The sequence below is a fragment of the Argentina silus genome (assembly GCF_951799395.1).
Source record: "Argentina silus genome assembly, contig: scaffold_163, whole genome shotgun sequence".
NCBI classification, from domain to species: Eukaryota; Metazoa; Chordata; class Actinopteri; order Argentiniformes; family Argentinidae; genus Argentina; species Argentina silus.
In genome coordinates this window covers 70181-80180 of record NW_028152696.1, presented here as the reverse complement: position 1 = coordinate 80180, position 10000 = coordinate 70181, and the positions used below count along the sequence as shown (strand labels likewise).

The 10000-nt window shown below is 49.5% G+C and overlaps 1 protein-coding gene across 3 annotated transcripts in view; it reads left to right on the top strand.

Annotated features, from left to right (window-relative positions):
* The first annotated feature begins 4741 nt into the window (after window positions 1–4741).
* ppm1ba (protein phosphatase, Mg2+/Mn2+ dependent, 1Ba) overlaps window positions 4742–10000 on the top strand; it is an 18950-nt gene continuing 13691 nt past the window's right edge. For all 3 annotated transcript variants that reach the window (XM_083697930.1, XM_083697932.1, XM_083697931.1), the window contains exon 1: window positions 4742–5085. The gene's annotated coding sequence lies outside the window, so the exon portion shown is untranslated. The remainder of the gene's footprint in view (window positions 5086–10000) is intronic.

Here is a 10000-nt window from a genome sequence, read left to right as displayed (position 1 = left end):
CACACTCACACACACCTAGGCATGCATACACATACTCACACACACACACTGTTTCCCATATCATCCAGAGGTCAGCGTTGCAACTCACTGCTTTGATCTGAGGTGGAAGTGAGAGAGAGAGAGAGAGAGAGAAAAAGAGAGAGAGAGAGAGAGAGAGAGGGAGAGAGTAATGCTACTCCTCGGAGACTGCTCTTTCTTCCTATCAGTATTTGCCAGCCCATTACTTCTGGTACTGCCTGGGTCTTTATTACTGACTCTCTCTCTACTCTCTCTCTTTCTCATCCCCCTCTCCTGTGACAGCTCTGAACCCTCCTGAGTCTCTCCATCTCCACACAGACAAACAAATCTGGCTTGTTTTCCTGTGGAGAATCGATGAGCCTCCGGAGCCGGGGGGAGGCGGGGGGAGGCAGGGGGAGGCGGGGGGAGGCAGGGGCAGGTAGCCCTGGAGGTGGTCTGGCATGGGCTCCCTTCTCTGGGAGACGGAGGCTCTTGCTCTGGTAAACGATTTCTTCCAGCTCAACTCTCCCCAGTCAGAGGCCCAGAGGAGCTGCAGGTCAGAGGCTGGGAGACACTGGAGACCCAGGCCCAAATCTACCCCTAGCCCCCAAGCCCCTAGCCAACAAGCCCCTAGCTCCCAAGCCCCTAGCCCCCAAGCCCGCTGTACCCCCTAGCCCCCTGACCCCTAGCTCCTAGCCCCTAGCCCCCTAGCCCCTAGCTCCTAACCCCTACCCCCTACTCCCTACCGCCTACCCCCTACCTCCAACACCCTTCAGGGCTAGGTAGGTGTAAGCAGTATGGTAGTCTATGTGTAAGGAGTATGGTAGTATATCCACTCATGTACAAGGTCGTACGGGGTCATCTTGGCATCCAACTTCCTGCTTGCCACTTCCTCTTCCAATTCATTACCCTCCATCAACTCAGATCATATCACAGGGCTGGCGACCAGGGGAGGCTGGTGGAGGTAGACATCGGAGGTAGACATCGGAGGTAGACATCGGAAGTAGACATCGGAGGTAGACATCAGAAGTAGACATCGGAGGTAGACATCGGAGGTAGACATTGGGGCTCATTGTAACGCATGGAACAGAATGAGGAATGGTATTGAATGGTAATGGTTTGAAGAATTGATTTGATACCGTTCCTCTTTCCATTCCACGCATTACAATGAGCCCGTCCTCCGATTTCTACCTCCACCAGCCTCCACTGCTGAAGACCGACTCACTGCTCGCATTCGTAGTGACCACATGAGTCATCTCAAGACAGGAAACGTCCTACTCGACACACACACACACACACTAGAAACTCTGAACATGAAAACTGCTTTCAGCCACTAGATGGCGATGTCACACTGCTGATAGCCAGGTGCAGTAAAAGGCTCTCCTCCTCTTCTAGTCAGAACAACTGGCCTCCTGTTTGTCACACCAGACTCCAGGGGAGGCCGGCGGAGGTAGAAATCGGGGGCTCATTGTAATGCATGGAACGGAAATGAGGATTGAGGATGAGGATGCCGTTCCAGGCATTACAATGAGCCCCGTCCTCCGATTTCCACCTCCACCAGCCTCCCCTGTTACAGACCATCCATAAAAAACAGGCCGTGTACAGAAAGTGATTGCTTCAAGTTCCCTTTGTTGTTGTCATGTAGGTCTGCTGAACTCTTGTGTGTACTGTTTAACATTGTGCTACATTGTGTCCCATTTAGGGCCTTGTGGGGCGAGGTCGTGGTCGGAATTCAGACATATGGCCCTGAAGCATGTCCGTTCATGACACAGATACATACAAATGCGCACACACACGTTCCATGTTCCCAAGCGGAGCGGGTGTGTCAGGAAATATGTGCATGCATGTGAATGGCATGTGATTCGTCACGGGGTCATGGGGAAACCCCGCCCCCCACACACACACACCCCCTTACACTAATCCGCATCGGGCAGCTGTGCTTGTGCGTAAGTCTACTCTCCCCCCCCCCCCCCCCCCCACCCCCCCCCCCCCACCCCTCCACCCAACGACAGTTACCCCACCTCTCCTGCCCCCCCCCCCCCCCCTCGCGGATCAGAAAGGTCCGGAACAACCCTGGGAAAGGCACAGAGAGAGGTCCGTCGCCGTGTAACAAACAGCTGTTTAATGAGTGTAATCCCATTACAGAGGGAGAGGAGCTGGCCCCCCTTCCCACCCATACGCATGCAGTTCATAGACACGCATACCAAACACACATACACACACACACACACACACACACACACGCATGCATGCACACACACAGGCACATGCACATGTACACATGGCACGCGCGCGCGCACACACACACACACACACACACACACACACACACACACACTCTCACAGTGGATAAGCAATAGAATAAACCATTACATACTCATAAATACAAACATACTTGCATTTCATACGACTCAAACAGCCTTTTCCCATATCAATCATTTTGACCTGGCCTCTGGAGGGGTGAAGCATCCGTCTATCCAGGGGAAGAATCAGGCCTGAAGAGCCTCTTATGTCTGAAGTGTGTCTCTAGGCCAGAGCATGATTGCTTTGCGATGGCAGTTTCAAAACTCCCCTGATTTCACACTGCCACTGAATTGCCTACAGCTCCTCAACATCCCCCCGTCCCCCCCCCCCCCTGTCCCCAAACCACCCCCACGCCCCCCAGCATTGGTTTGAAATAATAGAATAATACATGTTGTGTTTGTCTGTTGTCAAGCTCTCGTCCATGGGACAATGGAATGGTATGGCGAGGGGAAAGGTTAGAGCACCTTACATAACATGGGTTTAAGCTTAACTTACTTTCTCATTCCTTGAGGAGAGCACAGTATTGGTCTTGTCCACAAACAACCTGTAGTTCCTGCCTTAACCCCAGGCCCTTGTGGAGATCTGAGAAGGGTTGGATAGACAAGCAAGATGGCAGTCTGGTCACTCCTCCATGCACTTTGATGGCTCAGGTCATGAATAGGTCTCTTCAGACCTATTCAGACCTATCCAAACCTACTGAGATTTATCCAAACCTATCCAAACCTATCCACCACCTATCCAGATCTATTCAAACCTACCCACCACCTATCCAGATCTATTCAAACCTATCCACCACCTATCCAGATCTATTCAAACCTATCCAAACCTATTCAGACCTATTCAAACCTGTCCAGATCTATCCAAACCTATCCAGATCTATCCAATCCTATTCAGACCTATCCAAACCTATCCAATCCTATTCAGACCTATCCAAACTGATCCAACCATATTCAAACCTATCCAGATGTATCCAAACCTATCCAACACTTTCGGATCAAAGAAAGAAAAATAGAGTGGTATTTATCTGATAGTATCATTACTTGTCTCAGTTTATGTAAATGGACAGATTTTCTTTCAGTAAAACACCACTTTATTGATCAATGTTGTTTCATCTCCTCTCCTCTCCTCTCCTCCCCTCGCCTCCTCTCATCTCCTCCCCTCCCCTCTCCTCTCCACCTCTCCTCTCCTCTCCTCTCCTCTCTTCCCCTCTCCACCTCTCCTCTCCTCCCCCCCCTCCCCTCCCCTCTCCACCTCTCCTCTCCTCTCCTCTCCTCCCCTCCTCTCCCCTCTCCCCCCTCTCGAACATCGAACCGGGCACTCGGCGACTGCAAAAAGAAACAGCCATCGCTATGGAGACCATGAAGTGAGGGCACTTCCGTTGCCATGGCAACCGTGGAGTGTAGTAGTCTCTCTTAGAATCTTTCTTTTTCACAAAACCGCCCTTAACTTGTCAGTTCGCGGCCTCCTCCGCCTCTTAGCCCTGCTGTGACAAGCTGTTAACCCTAACCCTTCACAGCCAGGGAGACCATTCTTTTATATTTGAGGAGTAGCAGAAGGACACTTTAAGTGCAAATCCTTACTTCCTAGGATCTCGCAGAAAATGTGAGTAAGAAATGGGGGAAAACAAGTACTTGTGAATAATGTGATTTCTGAAGGAAACTTAAATAGGCTACTCTGGAGCTGTGGGGTCAAGGAAACCTGACAATAACACAAAGATACATCCTCTCAGGAAAGTACACACACATTCACAGAGACAAGGGTGACATCTCTTATTGTAAAGTGTATAAAATAGAATTGAATAGAATAGATTAACTTTATTTTTTCCATGGGAAACCTCAGGTGTGGGTTTTGGATGAAGCAATTCAGTACAATCTGTACATTCAGGACAAAACACACTGTACTTGACAAATACAGAATATAATTTACATGACAATAAAGTTAAACTCACGGATTGACGCTGGCACAAAGCTATTGAGCTCTCCTGACCTAGGAGGTAACAAGTCTGCATCAGGATATGCTTTTATCGACGTTTTATATGACAAATAGAGAACATAGGATGAAGGTTGCACCCTCTTTGGACCCATGCACTTGACTGGATACATCACAAGATTTCACAAGGCTTATAATAACTGCTACCACCAAAGCTGAATCAAGAACTTTCAATGTAAGGTAAATTAACTCAACGAACTCATTCCATGTGAGTTGCACCAATATATTATTACTGTCCATCAAATCTCTCTCATGAAACAATGTTTATTCAATATCTCACCAATGCTGAGGATGGGCCACAACGTCATTTGACTGACAAATACAACTACCAATCAGAGCTCCACTTTGTAGACTCTGACCAATGAGTGGAAGGAGTGGGGAGGATGTCCCTCCCCCTGAGCTGGACACAGAGCAGCGAGATGATCACGCACTGCTGTGGTCCATCAATGGAGGAGGGGACGTCATCTGTTTCATACATTTTGCTAGCTAGCCAAACCAGTGCATTTCTTCCCTATTCGCTGGCTTATATTGTTGTTTTCAATTCCCAAGTCATTCTTCTCACAGCGCTGTCTTGTTTAGGTCGCCAAACATGCATAAAAAAGCCCGCAGTCAGTGCAGAGATATGTTGAAAGGGGAATTGATCGTGTAAGCCTTAGCTAGCCTCTGGTAGCTAAGATAGCTAGCTTGATCTAGAAAAAACGAATAAACCAAGTAGCAAAGACAGAAAAGTTCCCGAGACCTGCCATTGCAACCAGAAGAGGGACAATTGGAAGAAAAATAAATTGATCCTAAAACGTAAGTATCCACAACAGTTGATCTCAACTGGTATAGATTGCCTTCTTTACATTTGCTAGCTAACTTGCTAACCTGTTAGCTACAGTGAAAGCCAGGTAACCGTTTATTTCGCTAGCCAGTCATACTCGTTTGTTAGCTAGCCGCTGTCAATCGTGACTTTCTGCCACCAAGAGTTCGTAACGTAGTTAGCCTACACTTCGTCAGTAACTAGCTAGCCGACTTGCTTTTGTTGACAGCCATGATGAACATTGAGCTAACGTTGTAAGCTAGAAAGCTACCTCGAAAATGTCCCCGTCCCCCCCCCCCCCCCGCAGTAGGGCTAGCCAGCACAACGGCCGTAGTCGCTACACGCCACGGAGGTTGGCATCCACGTTTGACAGCTACTAGCTAGCGAACCTCAAACAGGGTCGTCGGTCAGAAAACCCGATTCGGCCATCGACTCATCAGGGCCCCGTAGCATTGGGTGACATGTTACCTAGCTTGCTTGCTAGCTGGGTTGTTTTCACCATCGGCTTGATATCTCTCCATTTGAGAGGGAATGCCTCGGCAAGTGAAGTCAGCGGGGTTTGTTATGCAACACAACCATCTATTGTTTGTTTCTACTGGAGGATTTCACACGTGTTTGTTTGTCGCATATCTGATTTTGTCTCAGTTGTCACCCCTCCGTCACTTGGACGTTAGTGGCTGTCATATTTAGCGAGCTAAACGTTCGGTGGCTGAGACTGTGTTTAACTCGTTGTTTAAGACTCAGTCCCGGGCTTTGCACAGCTCCGAAGTCGTTAGGATAAAGTGTGGGAGAGCGGTTGACACAGGACAGGACAGTGTGTTCCAGCGAGTAGGAAAGCTTCGCAGCAGCAGCGACACTCTTCTCGATCTCCAGTTTCCCCTTGCTTTCCCTCTTTGAGCCCGTCTTCTGTTATTCATTAGCTGACTGCCTGACTATAGGATGAGCGAATAGGTGTTCTCTGTCTAGCCTTGACTAACTTGTTGACCTTTGTAAGCTTGCGTGAAAGGTACAGTGAAACCTCCTGTTGCCTTGAAGTCAGTGTCGGTCCGGCTGTGTCCTGACTGAAAGACTAGGCTGGATTGAGCCGTGTTCGTTACATGACTTGACATCTTGGATAGTAGCTCAGCTTATCTCTCTGTATTATGGTATTGCAGGACAAAACACTCACACCATGCCTGGTTTGAAGGGTGACCCATGCTTGCATCAACATGGCTGGCTCTAGCACATGGTATCCCTTCAGAGGTGACAGTGCTTTATGGTAAATGCTAAGTGGGATGCTTGGAACGGCCCAGCTTGGACGTCACCCCATTGAAGTTGAGATTTAAAACGGATAGGTAAGGGTTAAGGTTAGGTTTTCTTTTTTTAGATATACTTCAGTGACCCTCCACTCCGCTTCATGGGTTGCACAGGCTGATAGGTTCGTCCCAAGTATCCCACTTAGCCTCTAGCGTCCCTTCAGAGGAGGTGAGGGTATTTTATAGTGTTGTCACTGACCTGTGACACCCTGGGCGGAGGGGGTGTAGAGGTGCCCAGGTTGACATCATCGTCAGTGGCCTGTTTATGTTGGTACCTGGGTGTCAGATCCTGTCCCTCGCCTGCTACTGTATACAACTATGCATTCACTTCTAGGCTGGACACACACACACACGCACGCACACACACACACACACACAGTATAGTGGGGCCAGGCAGGTAGGCACTCATCAGCCTAATGTGAGATGTAATCATGTGATCTTGGGTCATACATGCATGACGGTAATACAATCTTGGTGAGGGGTTAGGCGGACACAGGAAAGGGTTACGTTGGATCATGTTCACTCTCGTGACATGTTTTGAAATCGTACAAGCCAGGAGGTCAAGCGAGCAAGAGGGGTTTGTTTTCTTTCGCTCGGTGGGATAACTCAGTCTTACGGCGTGCTCAGATCTTTCTTTACATGTTAGTCATTTCGCAGACACTTGTATCCAAAGCCACTTACAATAAGTACATTTGTCTGTAAGTGAATTGAAGTAAGTGAATCAACTGTACATCAGTACAGTCATCGTAAGTGAAACCTTCGATAAGAAGAAGTGCCGTCCGCAAAAAAAAAAAAAAAAGTTCTGGTAATGTAGGGTATTAGGGGGCGAAGAGGTCTGAGGAGGAAGAGCCCGGCCGGGTGTGTGCCGTAAAAAGCCGGGTCTTTAGTCTTTTACGCCAGGAAGATAGCAAGCGACTCTGCCGTCCTGACGGCGGCGGGAAGCTCGTTCCACCACTGTGGCCGCCAAGACAGAGAAGAGCCGTGACTGAGCAGAGCTACTACGCAACTACGTCAGTTGACCCCCCCGGTTGCAACTCCCAGACTCCCGTTAGGCCTAGTTAAACGGTGTCCGTAGGAGAGCCGGTCGGCCTATGTCCGTAGAGCGCCATGTTCATGACACGCCGGGTCTATTTCTGCCTCAGTGATGTCACTTTTAACTCACATATCTCGCTACAATCTCTTTTTTTTTCTCTCTCTCTCTCTTCTGTGAAATCTAGTCTGGGCCCCGCTCCCAGCCTGACTGTGGGTGGGTAGGTGTTTAAGAGTGTGTGTGTGTGTGTGTGTGTGTGTGTGTGTGTGTGTGTGGACGTGTGTGTATGTATGTGTGTCTACATGTGTCACGCTAAGTTTGTGTGTGTGTGTCAGTCAGTTATGAAGTCATGTGGTGTTGAGTGATGTCAACTCTTGGCTAATGTCTTTCTGGTCTAGATTGGGTCCAAACCCATTGATTCGGTTCGTAGGGTGTGTCGGAGCACATTTGAAAGCCTTTAGAAGTGTCACTCCCAGGCGCAGACGTTCACAGCTGACGCGACTGTTCTTGGAAGCGTTGTGAACTGCGAGTAGCTTCAATATGTCTGTCCGTCCGTCCGTCCGTCTGTCTGTCCAGACATGTTGGCACTCTGTGTGTTGACTGGAGGGGCTCAGAATAACTTCCTGATAAGTGTGTTTAAGTGCTGGAACACTGATAACTGTTAAAAGGGTGTGTGTGTGTGTGTGTGTAAGTGTGTGTGTGTGGAGAGCAAGACTGAACGGGTCAAGTGAGGTCAGATAAAGAGACTCTAAATCAATGTAAAGTTAAGCCCCGTCTTCTCAACACAGCCAGGGTGCTGATTCACCGTTTGTATGTTTTTTTCCCCCATCGTCTGTGTGTGTGTGAGAGTGAGATGCGTTGTGCGTTATAGCATGAGGATTAGAGATGCACCGATCTAGGCCCCGAAATGCTGGATTGGGAATCGGGAGAAAGGGAATGTTGTTTACCGATCCGATGCAGTGACACAAACCGTCGTAGAAACTTGTCGCCAGACACATGCTGTACAGCTGAGATGACACGCGAGTGTGGTGACGACAATAACAACAGCTGACTCCCAGAGAGAAACCGTCGGCTCAATCCATCACCAACGGATAGCAGGGGACACGTGGGGCTGGAGCCTAAGGGGGGGACACACCTGACTTGCAAACCAAGGTTACATTTCTGAATTGGTTAAAAATGCGGTTCGGGTTAATGGGAATGCATTTCGAGCGTGTCCCCTTCATCGCCCCCCCACCCCCCCACCCCCCACCTCCTCTCAGGAACCCTCTCAGGACCTCTCAGCCTCTCCAATCACCACTGTTATTGTTCCTGTTACAAGTGTTGATTTTCCCCTTTAGCTAGGGAGCCATAACATTCCTTGGACGTAGGGCCAGAGGAGAGGAGAGCAGAGGAGAAGCAGATTAGAGCCAGTTGAAGGCGGGCCAAGTTCCTCCATGGGAGAGAGAGACCAAGACCTTCCTCTGGCCCTCCGGTCAGCTTGGGAACGCCAGCGAGCTGGCTGGCTGGCTGGCTGGCTGGCTGACTGGATCGAAGGACATACTTATATGGCCTATAACCATTACTGGGAGAGTGTGTACAAATGTATGACGTTTTCTCTCTGTGTGTGTGTGTGTGTGTGTTGAAAATTGGATGAGAAGCACGGTTCGATCTAGATCCGATTTGGCTCGTTTGGCTGGAAGGAAACGTCAGTCAATCATATTGTTTATTAACCAATTGTCCGTCTGATCAACAGGAATGCCAGGCTAGGGGTCGATGGCTCGGGGGGTTAATTGGGGTTGATTTGATAGTCGTCGTGATGATGTCTGCAGGCCTGGGGAAGAGCTGTGATGTTTCACCCAGTAGGCCATAGTTGAAAGGCTAATCTGCCACTGCATGGATCTAATGAGCTGATTACCAAATCGAGTTACCTTGTTAAAGCCACTCTCTGGTCTCTGTATTCAGCCCTAGTCTCTCTGGTCTCTGTATCCAGCCCTAGTCTCTCTCTCTGGTCTCTGTATCCAGCCCTAGTCTCTCTCTCTGGTCTCTGTATCCAGCCCTAGTCTCTCTCTCTGGTCTCTGTATCCAGCCCTAGTCTCTCTCTCTGGTCTCTGTATCCAGCCCTAGTCTCTCTGGTCCCTGTATCCAGCCCTAGTCTCTCTGGTCTCTGTATCCAGCCCTAGTCTCTCTCTCTGGTCTCTGTATCCAGCCCTAGTCTCTCTCTCTGGTCCCTGTATCCAGCCCTAGTCCCTCTGGTCTCTGTATTCAGCCCTAGTCTCTCTCTCTGGTCCCTGTATCCAGCCCTAGTCTCTCTGGTCCCTGTATCCAGCCCTAGTCTCTCTGGTCCCTGTATCCAGCCCTAGTCTCTCTGGTCCCTGTATCCAGCCCTAGTCTCTCTGGTCTCTGTATCCAGCCCTAGTCTCTCTGGTCTCTGTATCCAGCCCTAGTCTCTCTGGTCTCTGTATCCAGCCCTAGTCTCTCTGGTCCCTGTATCCAGCCCTAGTCTCTCTGGTCCCTGTATCCAGCCCTAGTCTCTCTGGTTCCTGTATCCAGCCCTAGTCTCTCTCTCTGGTCTCTGTATCCAGCCCTAGTCTCTCTGGTCTCTGT